Below are 18036 nucleotides of genomic sequence, written 5' to 3' on the forward strand. Positions count from 1 at the left end.
TTACGAACATCAAATTATTATATAGATGCGCTAATTTAATGTCCATACTATGCTAAACTTTCCTATCCTCCTTTTTAATAAATAGGATCTCCAGATCACCGAAAACGCAATGTAAAATAAAATTTAAAAAATTCAATGACGTCGCTTTTAGGCTGTATGTAAAACTAAAATATACTTTCTTGGTCTTCCGGCTAGGACCAAGGGTAGTATCTGTTCTGTCTTAAGATGGTATGATATCGTAAGGTTTCCGTTCGCGCAGGACGTCTATACAATGAAAAGATGTCACAGATTATTATAAGGATATTGGAGATAATAGTAATAACGAGATATATTCTGACGCTACATTAACAAGATTACTTATAAATACGTTTACAGTTTTAACAAAATGGTTAAAATAATATCGTGGGCTTCGGGACAAGATCAAAGTGTAGTATCTGTTCTTCAGATGCTGCAGTGTAGCATCTGAAGAACAGATACTACACTTTGAAATAGAAGTGCAGCATTGCTGCACTTCTATTTCTTGTTCTCTTTCGGTGGAGGAGAAATCCTTCACGACTGAGACAATTTTTATTTTTGTACCTTTTCTCCACGTTAAAAAACGACCCTGGTGTCTAACTGTCCCGTGGGGAGGCATAGTAAATAGGTACAATAATATCGTGGGGTCTACATTCACGCTGAACATCCACAGAATGCCCGCAGAAATATATTACATAATAAATATGCCGCTGTGGAATTTCCACTGGTCCCACTAGATAATTTTATATACAGCTTTCGTTAATTTGTCACGAATCGGTTTTGTGTGGTATTTTTTCGTTGGTCTGCCACACTTTGGCTATGAATAGCATCTTTCTTTGGTCTGTTAAGTATCTGTTACGACTTTTTCTTTGTCTCCGGTTTCATTTTTGTATAGTACTTTTTTTTTTTTTTTGCATTGATCTGTCATGCTTTGGTTTTAAGCCTTTTTCGTTGGTCTGTCATGCTTTGGTTTTAAACTTTTAGTTTTAGATACGTTTGTTTTTCTCAAAGAAGACCTTCCAGTGGACAAAAACGAAAATTGCCGCAATCAAGTAGATTTAAAAGACTTTTGTAGGAAAAATATAGGCAAGAGAGATAGGGGAAGAAGAGGTAGCGAAAAAAGGGGCAGAGAACAGGGGAGAGAGGGCGAGGAGAGGGAGAGAGGGCGAGAAAAGGGAGAGAGAACGAGAAAAGGGAGAGAGAACGAGAAAAGGGAGAGAGAACGAGAAAAGGGAGAGAGAACGAGAAAAGGGAGAGAGAACGAGAAAAGGGAGAGAGAACGAGAAAAGGGAGAGAGAACGAGAAAAGGGAGAGAGAACGAGAAAAGGGAGAGAGAACGAGAAAAGGGAGAGAGAACGAGAAAAGGGAGAGAGAACGAGAAAAGGGAGAGAGAACGAGAAAAGGGAGAGAGAACGAGAAAAGGGAGAGAGAACGAGAAAAGGGAGAGAGGGAGAAAAGGGAGAGAACGACAAAAGGGAGAGAGGGAGAGAACGACAAAAGGGAGAGAGGGAGAGAACGACAAAAGGGAGAGAGGGAGAGAACGACAAAAGGGAGAGAGGGAGAGAACGACAAAAGGGAGAGAGGGAGAGAACGACAAAAGGGAGAGAGGGAGAGAACGACAAAAGGGAGAGAGGGAGAGAACGACAAAAGGGGGGGGGGGAAGAAAAGGAGGAAAATCAAGAGAGTAGGCCGAGAAATGATGAGATAGTAAAAAGCTGTTTGTGCAGTTTTGGTATGCAAGCGGCGATCTCTGATAAAAGCCAGAGGGGTGGGGGTGACTAGTTTTGCAATTTTAAAGGGCACTAAGGGAATGATTCATAGACATAGCGTTAGTATCTTATTTATTTATTTATTTTTGAGCGGGCGGACAGTATTCCATCTTCGCACAATCAAACTTTTATATAGAAAGTTGCACAAGAAGCCAAGTACTTTCTGAAGCGGTAAAATCACCCAACAACATTTCCAGCAGCTTTCTCAACAGATTTTGGATGTTTTCCATTTAACCACCAGTGTTGTCGACTTTTTCGGTTTTGTAGCGGAATCCGAAAAATTGACATTTCGTTAAAAAAAATCCGAAAAATTGACTTTTCGTTAAAAAAAATCCGAAAAATTGACTTTTCGTTAAAAAAAAATCCGAAAAATTGACTTTTCGTTAAAAAAAAATCCGAAAAATTGACTTTTCGTTAAAAAAAAATCCGAAAAATTGACTTTTCGTTAAAAAAAAATCCGAAAAATTGACTTTTCGTTAAAAAAAAATCCGAAAAATTGACTTATCGTTAAAAAAAAAATCCGAAAAATTGACTTTTCGTTAAAAAAAATCCGAAAAATTGACTTTTCGTTAAAAAAAATCCGAAAAATTGACTTTTCGTTAAAAAAAATCCGAAAAATTGACTTTTCGTTAAAAAAAACAAACAAAAAAAAATTTTTTTTGTCAATTTTAACAATAAGAAAGGTTATCTACCTAACTGACGTGTCATAATTAGATGTTGCTGGAATCTATATATCTAAAAAGTGAACGTGTGTGTACATTTCCATACGCAATAACTCTGTCAATTTTCAGTCTACAGACTCGAAATTTGATATACTGGGTACTGAGATTTGGAAAAATCTTTGTGATCGGTTTTCGGCCTGAAATTTGGCTGTTAAGGGGGTCAAAGTTCAACGATTTGACCTTTGAGAACTCTACCAAACTCCTCCGACAATTTTTGGTCTAAACACTCGACATTTTAGATATAGGTTCCTTAGACATGGATCTAACTTAATAACTTCATTTGAGCCCAAAACAAATGTTAAGGGGTCATAATAGGGGTCAAAGTTTTAAAAAAATTACCGCTTTTTTTTTTGCTCAACATACACCCGGGCAATGCCGGGCTGAAATGCTAGCATAAAATAAAACGCATATTTCATTAGTAGGGCTATGACAAGAGACTATTATTTTCATTATTTTGACTCTTGAGTATATATCAGTTAATATCCTATATGGTTTTAGATAAAGGGATGTGGTTCTCGATTGATTAACTGTGTCGGATATATACTAGAGAGTCAAAACAATAAGAATATTCTCTTGTCGTAGCTCTATTCATTAGGTTCGTGCAAAATAAATGCCGATTCTAAAAAATAAAAAGTGAAGTATACATGGTCCCCTGTGAGTACACAGTGAACAAGGCATTTGCACCCCCCCACACCCATTTAGCCCAAAGTCCCCAGGGGATGTCAAATCCTGTTGAAAATGAACAAATGGTGCAGTTTTAGGCTTTAACATGTAAATTGGAGTTCTTCACCATGCAAAAAAAAAAAAAAAAAAAAAAAAAAAAATGACCAAAGTCCATCTTGCCCCCCCCACGATACACCGCCCCCATGTAGCCCCAAAAGTTTCCAAGGCTTTAACATATTTAAATTTGAGTTCTTCACCATGCCAAAAAAAAAAAAAAAAAAAAAAAAATGAGCAAAGTCCATCCTACCATACATGTAGCCCCAAAAGTTCCCAAGGCTTTAACATATTTAAATTTGAGTTGAGCACCATGCAAGACTGCTAAATAGACATACACAGAAAATTTTGGACAAATATAGTAAAATAGCCCCCCAAAAAATTGAGTGGTTTTATTAGCCGTAAAAGAACCCTTGAGGCACACTCAATAGTTATCTCGAAGAATAGGCAAGCAAAATTCTATAGAAATCAGTTACAATTTTTCAGAAAGTTTTATAAAGATCCAAGCACAAAAGTGTCAATTGAAAATGCTATAAAAAATAGATGGGAGCGCATAAACAAAAAGTCCCCAAATATCGGTTCACTGCTACGAGTTCGGAATATGGACAGGTAAACAGGAAAAGGCGAGAGCAGTTCAGGAAGACGTCTCTTACATTAGAACATAATTAGCTTAACAATTTCTATAAAGCCCAGGCAACAGCGGGTACCCCTGCTAGATGCTAAGAAAATACAAGCAAGCATAAAAAAAAAAAAAAATCTAATATTTTCGATATGTTATTTGCCCAAGCGAAACGAGTTTTGAACGAGAATCCTCTCTCCCCAACAACAGCAACGTGAGAAATTAGGTTTGGGGTCCAGATGAGCCCAAATGTACGCCTCTGCGCATCCTTATAGCAGAGGCGCGGGAGAAGCAGAAATTACGGTTTAGAAGGTGGGTTAGTTTAGATTGGGTGGTGAAGGGCTCTTCCGGATACACCACTTTCAAAAGAAAAGAAGCAAATAAAATTTAGAGCGGGGTGGAAAAAGGGGGTCGATGAATCCTTTTGTATGACAAACACTGACCGAAACCCCCACTGTCTTAACAACTCAACTCCCCTCCCTTACCACTGGTACATCCTAAATTCACAACATGCGAGCAGACCCCTCCCCATTTTTCCTCCTTTCATATTGGTTGAGTGTTTTCAACTTGTTGTTCAATGGGTCCTGTAGTGGATTCCGACGCATAGACCGAGGAAAAGATGGGGGCTGATTTGTTTCGAGAAGCAGTAGTGGCCGTGCCCCCTTCTTTTTTTTGCATCCCCCCCCCGCATTATCTCTGCCACAAACAGACAAACGAAACAAGCAATCAGGAAAAGCAGATCTTGAAATAAATCTATAATGTAAAGAGGGTTGGGCGCTTTTGGAATCGATGAGATCTGCTTGTTATGGGGTGAGGGACGGCCCCATTTTTTTTTCATCGGGATATAACAAGAATGATGAAGAATAAAAAAAAAACAGAGGCGAAGTGAAGGGTGTAAAGTAAAAGAGAAAGCGGGAGAAAATGGGAAAGAGAGAGAGAGAAATGAGAGAGAGAGAAAGAAATGAGAGAGAGAGAAAGAAATGAGAGAGACACAGAGAGAGAGAGAAATGAGAGAGACACAGAGAGAGATAAATGAGAGAGACACAGAGAGAGAGAAAAGAGACAGAAATGAGAGAGAGAGAGAGAAATGAGAGAGAGAGAGAGAGAGAAATGAGAGAGAGAGAGAGAGAGAAATGAGAGAGAGAGAGAGAGAGAAATGAGAGAGAGAGAGAGAGAGAAATGAGAGAGAGAGAGAGAGAGAAATGAGAGAGAGAGAGAGAGAGAAATGAGAGAGAGAGAGAGAGAGAAATGAGAGAGAGAGAGAGAGAAATGAGAGAGAGAGAGAGAGAAATGAGAGAGAGAGAGAGAGAAATGAGAGAGAGAGAGAGAGAAATGAGAGAGAGAGAGAGAGAAATGAGAGAGAGAGAGAAATGAGAGAGAGAGAGAAATGAGAGAGAGAGAGAAATGAGAGAGAGAGAGAAATGAGAGAGAGAGAGAAATGAGAGAGAGAGAGAAATGAGAGAGAGAGAGAAATGAGAGAGAGAGAGAAATGAGAGAGAGAGAAGAAATGAGAGAGAGAGAAAGAAATGAGAGAGAGAGAAAGAAATGAGAGAGAGAGAAAGAAATGAGAGAGAGAGAAAGAAATGAGAGAGAGAGAAAGAAATGAGAGAGAGAGAAAGAAATGAGAGAGAGAGAAAGAAATGAGAGAGAGAGAAAGAAATGAGAGAGAGAGAAAGAAATGAGAGAGAGAGAAAGAAATGAGAGAGAGAGAAAGAAATGAGAGAGAGAGAAAGAAATGAGAGAGAGAGAAAGAAATGAGAGAGAGAGAAAGAAATGAGAGAGAGAGAAAGAAATGAGAGAGAGAGAAAGAAATGAGAGAGAGAGAAAGAAATGAGAGAGAGAGAAAGAAATGAGAGAGAGAGAAAGAAATGAGAGAGAGAGAAAGAAATGAGAGAGAGAGAAAGAAATGAGAGAGAGAGAAAGAAATGAGAGAGAGAGAAAGAAATGAGAGAGAGAGAAAGAAATGAGAGAGAGAGAAAGAAATGAGAGAGAGAGAAAGAAATGAGAGAGAGAGAAAGAAATGAGAGAGAGAGAAAGAAATGAGAGAGAGAGAAAGAAATGAGAGAGAGAGAAAGAAATGAGAGAGAGAGAAAGAAATGAGAGAGAGAGAAAGAAATGAGAGAGAGAGAAAGAAATGAGAGAGAGAGAAAGAAATGAGAGAGAGAGAAAGAAATGAGAGAGAGAGAAAGAATGAGAGAGAGAGAAAGAATGAGAGAGAGAGAAAGAATGAGAGAGAGAGAAAGAAATGAGAGAGAGGGAGAGTTAAGAGTTACATGTAAAACATTCTACGAAAATAAAAGCAAACCTATGAAATAAATCATTTAAAAAAGGTGAAAAAGCCCCCTTTTTTCGAAGTACACGAGCTTTGAAACCTGCGAGTTGAGTCCTTAATGTGGACCTTTGGGAACAGAAAATGGGGGGGGGGGGAGTCTAAGGAAGCTTTTGAAGTATCACGTTCAGCGAAAAACGTGCGGGGTCGTTCGGTAACCTTACGCAGAAACGAGGGGATGAGTAATAAAGTGGGTTACTGATGCGAGGCAGAGGCGTGGTAGGGATGGTCAAGAGGCAACAAGGCATCTGGAATAGAATTTGCCAGTTTTGGTTTACGGCAAGTCAACACTTTTTTCGTTTACTGATGAGTCAACACATTTATGACCTGAATTATGATATAGATGATTAAAAAAAAGAAAAAAATCGCTGCTTCTACACTATTGGGACGAAATTTCGGAAATCGTAAAACTAAATTTCACATGGAAACAATGGTAACTACGTATTCCTCGTATTTTTAAGATGATTATATCCAGAAATTACGAAAATCGATAATGGTAGAAAATTATTCATCCAAGAAAATAAATAGAATTTGATGAAAACGATCGTAAGACACCGGCGAGTTCGAATGGGAGGTAATTGTCCGTTTTGATTTAAACAAAATAGCCGCATTTTTTCACCTTACACGATTTTTTTTTTTTTTTTTAATAACTAGCAGTTCAGCCCGGCTTCGCTTGGGCCCTATGTACTGTTCATATATATATATATATATATATATATATATATATATATATATTAAAAAGTTTGATCTCTGTCCAAGTAACCTACATCTAAAATTTCAAGTGTTTAGACCCAAAATTGTTGAAGAGGTTTGGTAGAGTCTGCAAAGGTCAACTCTTTCAACTTTGACCTCTTGGCAGGCAAATTTTCGCCCCAAAACTGATTAAAAAGCCTAAATACTCTTTCTGTAAAATTTCAAATGTTTAGATCCAAAATTGGTTGAATAGTTTGCTAGATACCGCAGAGGTCAAACTTTTAAAACTTTCATCTGAATTTTGACCCCTGAACATTTGTTTTTGGCTCAAGTCAAATTAAAAAGTTTGATACATGTCCAAGTAACCTACATGTAAAATTTCAAGTATTTGGGCCCAAAATCGGCGGAGGAGTTTGGTAAGGTTTTGAAAGGTCAAATCGTTGAACTTTAACCCATTGACAGCCAAATTTCTGGCCTAAAATCTATTAAAAAGATTTTCCCAAATCTCAATACATTTATGTCAAATCTAGAGTCTCTATACTGAAAATTGACAGAGAAGTTTAAGGAAATGTACACACAGACAATTTCACTTTTATAGATATAAACATTCAGTAATATTCAGGTAATTTCGACTGCTTCATTTGAAAGCTAGCATTGTGATTTATCAGAGTTGACAAAAAAATAAAATAAAATAAATAAAATAAAATTTTTAAAAAATCAAAAAAAAAATCAGTAGAAACCATGTTTTTAGTCGCGTGCAAGCGACTGTATAAGTCGGTGGGTCGGTGGGTCTGTCTGTCTGTCGGTGTGTCCGTAACACTTTTGTGCTTCGGCTTTTTGGTTAAGATCAAAGGTCTGTTGATAATAGATGCTGTTCTTAACTTTTTTAAGTGTAGTATCTGTTCCGGCAGATACTGCAAGCAAAGACCATATATGGGGGCAACTCCACATAGACCGTGGTCAATGTAGGGGCAACCCTTCATACCAATTGTCACTATCCAGCTCCCCTTCACTCCTCACATTAAAAATCGGCCTTGTGCCTAATGTGATCGGTGGGGGAGCAAATAAATACCCTTTTCTTGGCCTTTTGACCAAGATCAAAGTGTAGTATCTGTTCTTACTACATGCTGTACTTATGTTTGTAAATTGTGATATAAAGTGGGGGATCACTTTTCTGTATTAATTTAATGTAAAATGATCACCAGTGTTACAACCAGTCAGTCTCAAAGCCATTCAAGTCATTCTCCAGATCATTCAATTTGTTTTTGAAGGATTCTAGTTATTTTTTAAGCATTCAAGTCATTCTTAAGTTCATTAAAGTCATTCTAAGTCATTTAATTTTTATTTAAGTCATTTCAGCCCATTTTTCGGTAATTTTAGTTTATCTTTAAGAATTTCATGTCAATCCTACATTCACGCATTCATTCATTACACGAGAGCACGCGACTAATGGCTATCGGCCTTGTTCAATGAGCGATTGAAAGTATCAAAATAGAATTTTAGTCTGTCAATCTATCAAAATAGAATTTTAGTCTGTCAATCTATCAAAATAGAATTTTAGTCTGTCAATCTATCAAAATAGAATTTTAGTCTGTCAATCTATCAAAATATCAGCCTTGTTTTTAAAACTCCATTTATCGACTACAAAATTCCGTCCTAATACTGCAGAAGCGCTAAAAATATTTGTTAATTTTAAATGGCGGCATACTGATGTAAGGAATGGACAGTTTCAATCTGGGGGTAAGGATTACAAAAAGGTTGAACATATATAATGAAAACTTTCAACCTCTTCAAAAAAAGTAAAACCGGCTGACTTCAGATAAGCGTTTTATGGTCAATCGGAAAGTAGGATTGAAAAGTCAGCATTCACAAGGGGAGGTACTCTTACCCTGCAAAAGATGCCTGAGCTCTGAAGACATTTGCTATTAAGCTAAAAATTAAAACGTAAACCAATAGCTATTACGTTACGCATACATATGCGTAATGCCGTCCTTCGACCTTCACCTGGCAAATTTCATTTTTTTATTTTTTTTTTTATTTTTTCACCGACTTCCCCTGCTAAAACTCATATATAAAGTTACGCATCGGTTCGAATACCTTATATGTATTAAGGGGTTTGTATTACTGTACACATAGATTCGAAAAAGTTGTCAAAAAACAAATATATAACAAATAAATGTTATCAAAGGCAAGATAAGTTACTTTTCTGCCAAACTGGATATATTTTTTGTGTTTTTATTCAATGTAACATATTTATTCAGCTCGAAAAACATACAGTGTTTACCGATGTATTCGAAAATTCAAGATGGCGTCTCACACCCTCTTTAACACCGTAGGTATAGAAAAAGGTGTTATAAATAAAAAACTATACAAAATACTATTAAAACCCCGCCGAATATATGTCAACCTATGTCACGGTAACATATATTGAGCGAGTTTTTAACAGTATTTTATCCGGTTTTTTATTTATAACATCTTTTCCCACACTTACCGTGTTAAAGAGAGAATAAGACGCCATCTTGAATGTTCCAATACATCGGTAAACACTGTATGGTTTTCGAGCCGAATAAACATGTTACATTGAATAAAAACACGAAAAATATATCCAGTTTGGTAGAAAAGTAACTTATATTGCCTTTGATAACATTTATTTGTTATATATTTGTTTTTTGACAACTTTTTCGAATCTATGTGTACAGTAATACAAACCCGTATTAAGTTTCAGGTCTGTAAGCCCAAAACTGAGAAATGAGTTTGGTAGGCATTTTTTTTTTTAACAAATATATATACGCATACATAAATATATATAGAAAGAGGTTTGTATTTACTATAATCTTTTTACGCAAATATTACGCAAGTATAAATCCTCTATTGAAATTTTGCATAGACATTTATGGTAAGGTACAGCGAACTAAGTATTATGGTATTCATTCGATCCACAGTTAGAAATTAGATTTAATTAAAATCTATATCAATACTCCTAAAAATTTGTTTTATTTTTATGTATTCATATTCATATTAAAAACCTTTTTTTCTATTTATTTAAAAAGAAAATACAATTTTCTTATATATGGATCATGGAATTGCATTCATCTGCAAAAGATGAAGCTAATTTGCATATTCTTTTAAACATTCATTTTAATTAATTCCCTATTTGTTTTTTTCGGTTTTCTTATGGGATAATCATCTTTAGTTAACTATTACGTGTAATTATATTCATACAGATGTTCTATATTATTTATACTTGCATAATATTTGCGTAAAAAGCTTACAGTGAACATAAAATTTTTTCCATATATATTTATGTATACGTATATATTTTTGTTTAATCTATCTATCTATAAAAGTGAACGCGTCTGTCTGTCTGTGTGTCTGTGTACATCTCCCTACGCAATAAGTCAATTTTCAGTCTACAGACTCGAAATTTGATATACAGGGTACTGAGATTTATCTATCTATAAACCTTTAAATTCGTTCTCCTTTTCTGTGTCTTTATATTCATATTAAAAACCCTCTTTTCTATTAATTTCAAAAGAAAATACAATTTTCTTGTATATTGGCTGTGGAATTGCATTCACTAACAAAAGATCTAACTAATTTGCATATTCTTTTAAACGTTCATTTTAATTAATTCCCTAAATTAGTTTTTTTTCGGTTTTCTTATTGAATGATCATCTTTAGTTAACTATTACGTGTAATTATATTCATGCAGATATTCTACATGATTTATACTTGCGTAATATTTGCGAAAAAGTTTATAGTAAACACATACCTCTTTCTATATATATATATATATATATATATATATATATATATATATATATATTAAAATTGACTACCAAACTACTGTTAGTTTTTGGTCTACAGACATAAAAGTTAATATATAGGATATTCGAACACATGCGAAACTTTATATTTGGTTTTAGCCAGGGAAAATCGGTACAAAAGTGTGAAAGCAAAAAAAATATGAATATGCATGCGTAACGTAATAGCTATTGGTTCAGGTTTTAATTTTTAGGCTTGCAGCAAACGTGTTTTCATAGTTCAAGCATTAACGAAGGAAAAAGTAAATCGTAAGCTAAACGTCTTGGTTTCGATTCTCAGTGGTGGCGCAAGATTGATTTTTTTTTTTTTTTTAACTTTTTGAATCATTACAATATATTGAGTCCAATATAATATAATAATAAATACGAAATGTGCATTAATCAAAATATCATATGTAGACGTATTTTACGATCGGGCAATGCGCTCTTTAAAAAAAGCATAGGTCTTAACAGTTGAGCAGTAGATGTATCAGAAACTGACCTTACGAATGCATGAAATATATTGAATCCTTCGACCCCCGGTCTTTCCAAGCTTATAACTACTCGAAAAATGTAATTCAACCCCTAATTTTTTTTTTCAATTAAAGGAGCAAGGACCAAGGTTTCGTTAAAAAAAAAATGTTTAAAAAAAAGTTTTTAAACTTCGGACTTTACAGGTAAATTTCTAAAAAAAAACATTTTTGTTTTAAATTTGAATATATTATTTATTGATCTTTATCTTCAATTTGTGATATATAAAACTTTGGTGAGTAAATTAATTATTTACTTTTTAATAGGCATTTCAAAATGGGGGCGTGAATTAAAAAAAAACAAAAAACGTTTGTCTAAAATATTATATTCGGTTTTACTGGAAAGAGCATAAAATTTCACATTGACTCTGAAAATATCGTAAAAATTGAATCAATAGAAATTTTTTATAGATTTTTAAAGTTTAAAAATTGGAAAATACTGAACTCGTAAAATCTAATTGATTTCGTAACTGTTTTTTTTTTTAAATAAAAAAATATTTCTATTACTTTTTATACAACTTTAATAGTTTATTTTGGAAGTATAATCCATAAAGAAAATAAACAACCCACTTTTAAAAGAGAAATTATGAATTTTTTTTTAATATTTTATTCGCAGTTTCGTGTTAGGGGTGTCAAAAATTCCCAAAAGATTCTGATACACCTAGTTGAGCACTGTCTAACAAATAAGTCGGTCAATTGACCTACGTGCAAATTCCATACAACAAAATTTAGTTATTTGTGAATAAAAATAAGGATAAAATGAAAAATTCCACGTAAGGTTAGTTATGTGAAAGAAAAGACAGCGATGAAAATTTCCCGTAGAAGTTAAGTTAGATGTTAAGGTTATACTGGTTTAAATCTTTTTTTTTTTTTTTTTACTTCTGATAGAAAGAGCGTGACACAGAGAGAAAGAGCGTGACACAGAGAGAAAGAGCGTGACACAGAGAGAAAGAGCGTGACACAGAGAGTACGAGATAATGATAGAAAATACCATGTTAGTAAGAATAGAAGTTTGATGCGGTGGGGGGACAGTGCAGACATTTATGAAGGAGAAAAGAAACGTACTGTCCCACATTTCCTCGATACAAGCACACTTCAAAAAAAAAAAAAAAATCACATCTACAAAAGAAGCACATTAAACATCTTTAGGGAAATGAGACATTGCAGTAATATTTGTAAGCGCGCACGTCTGTGTGTGTGTGAGGAGGGTGGGGGTCTACGTTGCCACTCCCCCTCCCCCATATGCCCCCCCCCTCATCGAAAAACGTGAATCGTGCTCACAACAAGGATAATATTGATCCATGGTACAAGAACTTCACGCACACACACACACCCCAACAATAACAGCGAAGGGGGCGGGGGGGGTATAGAGTCAAAATGGAGTGGTGATGGTTGGGGTAGGAGGTTCGGATCGAAACATCGAGAAGCCAATAAATAAATAAAAATTGCCTTGCATCAACCACCTCCGGGCCCCCTCTCACCAACCAAAACCTCATCTTTCTCTCTTTCTGAAGTTCGATAAGAAAGATTTCGCTAAAGCAACAGTTCGTCGTCGATGTAGAAAATATGAACGCACTCACGCACCTCATATATATATATATATATATATATATATATATATATATATATATATATATATATAACTTGAATGGCTACTAGAGAGAACCTGAATGCCTACCAGACACTATCCTAGAGTGTCTAACTTGTATCTGTATAAAGGAGTTTGTCAGGACAACCTGGCATGAGAATACTTTTCCCTAAAAGTTAAACCCTGACCAAATATTTAAAATCATAATATTCGCTGCCTTCGCAGCCCAAATAAGATCTCGTCAGTATGGCTAACTCACATTAACTTTTACGAGGAATGGTGTACCTTCTCCAAGTGATGTTACCTCAAGTAATAGCACGAAGCCGGATACTCTACCAGACTAGATAAATTTTTGTCCTGGAATCCAGTAAGACCAAAATAAAAGATATGGTAAATTGGGGAGAGGAAATTATGTTCTCAATTTCTTTATTAACTCAGTGTTTGAGAAATAAAGAACTTTAATGGAACATTCGAATATCTATGTATCTCAGATAGATTTCAAGTGTTAGACCCAGGTTGTGGGCCTCTTGATTTCTGAGAACTTCGACTGAAGTAAAATAAAACAAACATATATATATATATATATATATATATATATATATATATACGAGCAGGCCGTCTGGCGTTGCCCGGTCGTGGATAAGCTTACGCATATTTTAATTTATGATGAGTGCCTGGATATTAAAGAGACAATTATACTGAACCTAATCTTCGAACCATTACAATATGAGGAGTTCAATATATATATATCCTCAATAATTTGACGCGTCAAACAAAATTCACGTGAGGGTTGGGGGTTTTGACTCCTTGGTCTAGACTGGTTTCGATAACAAGACTAAACTAGTTTCATTCAATAATTACAAGAAACCCTCTCTACCACCTATAGCAATGGCCAACGACTCTTTATCTGAGAGTACATCTTTCAAACTCCTTGGCCTAACGTTCACAGGAAACATGAGTTGGAACAATTACATTGAAGGCATTGCCAGGGCCGCTGCAAGAAAGGTGGGCTTTCTCTACAGTGCTAGAAAACTACTAACACCCGAAAGTACCCTGTACCTCTATAAGGCAACCATTCGCCCATGTATGGAGTATTGCTGCCACATTTGGGCTGGTGCATCTGCTACTAGTCTCTCGCTCCTTGACAAGGTTCAAAAGAGAGTCGCAAACCTGATAGGCCCTGAACTGGCATCTAAGCTTCAGCCTCTGTCCCATCGACGAAACGTTGCATCCCTCTGCTTTTTCTACAAGTATTTTAGTGGTGAATGCTATGACGAACTGCAATCACTTGTGCCCCCACGACGTGAGCACCCTCGACAAACCCGACAGGCTGCTAAATCCCACCCCCACACTGTAGAGATCCCTAGATGTAAAAGATCTTTTTACTCCAATAGTTTCTCCCCCAGAACCGCTAGACTCTGGAATTCCATTCCAGGTCCCTGCTTCCCCAACAGTACTGACGTGCAGAAGTTCAAGTGTAACGTGAACCGACATCTTGCTGCCCAAATCCCTACATAGTACCCCAGCAGTTGTTGTTGCCCCTGATAGTAGCCCCCTACATCAAAGTGGCAATTTGCCTTGTTAGGGGTGAAAATGTAAAAAAAAAAAAAACAAAAACAAAAAAAAAAAACAAGCTGCAGAAACTCCAAACGCTAGATCTCTAGGTCTGTTATGTGGTTTCACGAGGGAAGATATACGGGGGGGGAAAAAAAACGTAAAGGCAACTGGACGCGTTGTCTACACGACTCAATGCGGAAAATACCGTCGATACGACCCGATAGAGGACCCAAAATTTCAGTCGACATGATCCGGTACGGTTCCAAACAACTTCGTCCATATGATCCGAGATGATCATAAACCCGTCGATACGATCTCGAACACCTCTAATTTTTAGAACCAACAACTTGATTCAATTAATCCAGTCTGGCACATCAAAAGTGACCGAGCAGGGGAAGGAAGGAAGTGTATATGGGAGGGGGGCGTAAAAAGTGACCTATGCGAAGGGAGGGGGCATAAATAATATTCCACCAATTTGGGTTGGCAAAAACTAACAAGAAACAGTTTGAGGTTGAACAGGTGCCCCTCCCTCTCATCCCTATGAGTCAGTTAGGCTGCCCCACCCCCGTTTCTACCCTTCTTTTCATCGGTTTGTGCCAATGTAAAGCAACAGGATCAGAACGACCTGGAACGATCCCGAACAACTCCGTTGAAATAACACGGTACTAGAGCAACCATGGCAGTCACTCGCTGACCGACTCTTCATAATCCGAACTCATTTTTGCTGTAGTTAGGCCCGACTAAGACATTAACACACATTTTTTTTTTTGCCGTTCATTCATCCCTTATACTCGAATGGCCTCCGGACCTTGATAAGTGGTGACTCCCTTTAAAAAAAAATCCCAAACAAGGCAAAATGCCACTAAGTCGTAAGGGGCTACCAATTGGGACCAGATTTGGCAGGATACTATGTAGGGAGTTGGGCAGCGATATGTCAGTTCGCATTATACTTGAACTTCTGCATGTCAGTACAATCAGGGAAGAAGGGGCCTGGGAAGGATTGGTCAACGGATTGGTTGATTGTCTTTTTTTTTACGGCATATCAACCGTTTTCAGGTTATTTAATGCCGAATCCAGTGATTTTGAAGAAAAAATATTTTAATAGGATATATGTGTGTTTTTCAAGTCAGTTTTTTATTTAACCCATAGTTGGGACCCTAAGAGGTACTACCACTCCGGGTCAGAGTGGACCTGGGAGCAATGTCAATTAAGAGGTGGCTCCACACTCCCCAAAGCCCGCAAGCTGGGGCCTCACCATCGGGTATTGTTTAAGGTCATATCCAGGACCAGCAGTTCGATGGAAGAAGCTATTTGAGTAGAGGGCTTTATGGTTCTCTATAGTGTAGGGGTTGAATTTTGTTGCTTGTCTGGTTTGTTGGGGGTTCTTGAGCGTTTTGTGTAATAGGCATGGCCTTAATTCAAACATCTTTCTGCATATTCTACGTCTGGGCAACGCCGAGTCCAGCAGCAAGGAGTTTTTCTAATTGCTACTGGGGATTGATTAGATGAATGGAATTATTGATCATAACGCCCAGCGAGTAAAAATCGCTGGAAAAAAAAATGCGAACTGATATTTGAAAGTTATGAATCCCCTCTCCCCTGGGAAGCGTCCAGAGGGAGCAAGCGCCACGGTCCGTACACCCACTACAAGAAACCTCCCAATCCCGAGTGCACTTTTAACGCCTGCAGAGGCCGGAGTGGGTTTATGGAGGAACGGGGAAAGGGCAGAGATATTAATGCGGATATAGATTTCTAAGAACCAACAACTTGATTCAATTAATCCAGTCCGGCACATCAAAAGTGACCGAGCAGAGGAATGAAGGAAGTGTGTATGAGAGAGGGGGGGGGGGTTGTAAAAAAAAAAAAAAGTGACCTATGCGGAGGGGGGGCATAGATAACATTCCACCAGTTTGGGTTGGCAAAAACTAATGAGGAGAAACAGTTTGAGGTTGAACAGGTGCCCCCCCCTCTCTCTCACTCCAACCCAGCTAATCTCCATGAGTCAGCTAGGCTGCCCCCATATCTACCCTGCTATTCATCGATTTGTGCCAATATAAAGCAACGGGAACAAACCCCAAAAGGGACCGACAAATAGTTACAAAACATTTAGGCGTAGAATAACTTTCCATTAAGTCAATTATTTCTTTATTTATAGTATACGCACACACACACACACACACACTCACGCATATACATACACACATACACATATATATCTAGGGGGTTTACATTGCGAGTGAAACAGTCGCATTTGCGAGTGATTTTTTTAAAGTGGCGACTAGAAATAATGAAATGCTTATCTTTGGACGATTGTGTTTCTTTCACTGACAATCTTCCAAACCTGACTACTGAGTGAAAAATATCTTTTCAACTTATTTTTTTTTTTTTAATAAAACGAACAAAGTTAAATTACTTAAATAAAATAATAGAAAACTATCTTTTTAAGGCTGTTTAAAAAAATATCTTAAGAAATCAGAATATTCATACCTTCAACAAAAAATTTGTTGCATATTTAGAATTACACTTAAAACGTCTTTATGTACATACTCATCATAGAACTAAAATGTTATGTTCTAAAAATCATGTGTGTTTGGCAAGTAAGCGAAAATATTTAGTTTTCAAAGGTCAGCTAAAGGTAAGTTTCTCCGTGTGTGTGTGTATATATATATATATATATATATATATATATAAATCCTGTTGGATTGGAAGTTTTTAATTCGACCGTGTTTGGATTTTACCATTCTTCGATTTTTTACCCTTCACCAGACTATCCATTCATGTGAAATCTTTTTATCATTTTTTCTTTTACCTCCTATTCCCCTTACCTCACCCCTTTTTTTTTTTAACCAAGTAAGATCTGTGACTTACTTGTGGTTTCATTAAATACTTTTACATGCAAAATCCGATCCCGCATTTTGCTAATTCCTGCCCTCTGATGAGAAGGAGAGTATTTCTTCGAAACTCAGCGGATTAAGCACTATCCACTTATCTTGTGCTCCCTTTTTAAAATTAAATATGTTTTTAACTCTTTTTCAAGACGTTTTTTAACATGTTTTATTAATCATTTGTTCATATATATATATATATATATATATATATATATATATATATACCTTATCTTGTGCTTCCTTTTTAACATTAAATATGTTTTAACTCTTTTTCAAGATGTCTTTTAACATGTTTTATTAATCATTTGTTCATATATATATATATATATATATATGAACAAATGATTAATAAAACATGTTAAAAGACATCTTGAAAAAGAGTTAAAAACATTTAATTTTAAAAAGAAAGCACAAGATTAGTGGACAGTCCTTTTATATACATATATGTTTATTTTTGAAATATTGTTAATGTCAATGTATACCATTTTCGTTTAACAGGTTAAGACTTATGATAAAAACTGAATCACCGTTAATTTCGTTAAAGCTCAATGTGTCGATTTCATAGGTGCAGAGCATATCTAGTACAAAACTTTGTTGAAATTCAAAAACTTGCATTTTTTTCTTTTTTTTTTGGATTATTTCATCTTGGATTTTTCCATTACAGCCGTTTCGTTAATGAGATGGCAATTTTATGATTTTATGTGTTCATAAAAATTTCCTATTCTCACCAACTCATCAGATGTTTCCATTCGAGGTTACCAACAAAAAGTCGATTTTGTACGTGATAAATCTGGTGTTTGGAAAAA

The 18036-nt window shown here is 36.1% G+C and overlaps 1 protein-coding gene and 1 pseudogene across 13 annotated transcripts in view; one reads left to right on the forward strand and one right to left on the reverse strand.

The window, feature by feature from the left end:
• The window catches only part of LOC145265357 (plexin-A4-like), a 1096693-nt gene that overhangs the window by 716443 nt on the left and 362214 nt on the right, over positions 1 to 18036 (reverse strand). The gene's annotated exons all lie outside the window — the stretch shown is intronic.
• On the forward strand, positions 7935 to 8082 carry LOC145265887 (U2 spliceosomal RNA; annotated as a pseudogene).

This window comes from Euprymna scolopes, chromosome 40 (assembly GCF_053919585.1).
Source record: "Euprymna scolopes isolate OS-2025 chromosome 40, ASM5391958v1, whole genome shotgun sequence".
In the NCBI taxonomy this organism is placed as follows: Eukaryota; Metazoa; Mollusca; class Cephalopoda; order Sepiida; family Sepiolidae; genus Euprymna; species Euprymna scolopes.